This window comes from Propithecus coquereli, unplaced genomic scaffold, assembly GCF_000956105.1.
Source record: "Propithecus coquereli isolate 6110/MARCELLA unplaced genomic scaffold, Pcoq_1.0 Scaffold11, whole genome shotgun sequence".
In the NCBI taxonomy this organism is placed as follows: domain Eukaryota; kingdom Metazoa; phylum Chordata; class Mammalia; order Primates; family Indriidae; genus Propithecus; species Propithecus coquereli.
The window spans coordinates 7061087-7062916 of NW_012134969.1; positions in this window are offsets into that span (position 1 = coordinate 7061087).

A 1830-nucleotide genomic window follows, 5' to 3' on the forward strand; every position below is an offset into this window, starting at 1 on the left:
TTTTAAAGGCTGTAGAACAGAAAGTTCCTCAGGGCTCTGGCCTCTTCTATTTTGCTGCCATTCCAACTCAAGTGTACACTGTATCAGAGGCAGTCATTTTCACTGTTCCCAGATGCATCTTGTGCTTTCATGCCCTGCTCTCTGCAGTATTCTCTGTTGCTTTTCTGCTCGCCAAACTTCTATTCATCCTTTTGAGATTCAGCTCAGACATCAAATCTCCCTGACTATCTCTCTCCACATAGGAAAGTACCATCTCCACCATGCTCCTGCTATACTTTTTCTAATAAACCACTAATCACATTTTGCTTTTTATTTTACTTTTGTTAGTTTTGTTTATATCTTTGCTAGATTGTGAGCTCCTCGAAGTTAGGCACTGTATCTTGTTCATCTTTGTTCTAAGAGCTTTATGTTCAGTAAACACTAGGAGAGGAACTTAGCAAAAATCAGCATTTTAAGGTTGAGGATTTAGAGTTATACGTTGATTAATGAATCTCCAGAATTGATACTCTTTTTTAAAAATGCATTTAGCCATGTTTAAGATTCAAATTACAAGTTCTGACAAGCAATATTGGCATATGATAGTGTTTTTCTACAAAGCCTTACAGGCTTGCGGGATAAAAATACCTCAGTGCACAATTTCTCTTTGTTCACTCACAGTTGAAAATCAATTGGGCTAACCTTAGGCAAAACTGTGAGGTGTGGAAAGTTTGTCTTTATTATCTGGGCATCTCCTTTTTTCACTTTTCCCCCTTAGCAATGTCTATCTTTAGGCATCTACGTTTTATCTTGCTCTCTGATCCTTTCTAGTCTGTCAATTCTGAATACATTTTAAAAATGAATGGGCATAAGTCAAACTGGGCATTTGATTTTAAACCTTTTATTACTAAGTATGAAATAAAAGCCATTAGATTACCTGCTCTAGGAATTTGAATAGGCAGATTTTTTTTCCCATGGGAAAGGGAGAGAAGTCATTGAAATTATACCATTTATAGGTTGTCCCCAAACACAAAATTAACTAATTGTTTTAGTTTGCCTGAGGATTTGTCACCAGGACAACCATCTCTGCTTCCCGGGCCAAATGGGCAGGTCTGGCCTAGCTAGCTGCATTTATTGGAGAGCTGTTCTGAGGATTTAAATCTGACTGCTGAAGGTGACCCACGGAAGTGACCAAATTCCCTTGGGCAGGACCAGGACCAGGACCATCACTGACTAGTCCATGTGGTGCCTTTGTACAAATTAGAAAATGGTACTCCTTCCTCAAGTGTTTTTATTTTTATCTGTCAGAAAATTGTGCTAATTTACAGATTTTGTTAAACAAGAAGTTAGTGCCATCTGTCAGAAAATTGTCACAGTAATTAATAGGGATCTTTGCTGTCTTCATTGTGAATGTGCCCCTTTAACATGGCATGTGCACTACAAAACAGGCAACCTAGGAAGGAGCTGCACTCTCTAGTTGGCTGCAGGCCTACATGTCCTACTTTCTTACCGGTTTACTTAAAATTTAAGTAATTTTAAATAAACTTGCCTAGTCCTTGCAGATACTGGAAGTTTTAACCCTTGGTCTATGATTTTCTGAAGCATTTGAAGACTAAGGAAAGACATCACATGTTTCTTTGTTAGAAAAAGAGGATCCCATTTAGTACATTGAATGAGCAGGGTAGTAAATGGTCTGGGGCTGTTAAATGCTGTTAATCAAGCCTTTAGCTTACTATTGGAAAAACTAATTTATACTTTGGGATGATCAGGATTTAAATGTTCTTAGCAGTTTGGCATTCAAAGTAAAAGAAGACCTGGCTCATAAATATGTTACATATTATCTGTCTTACTTGA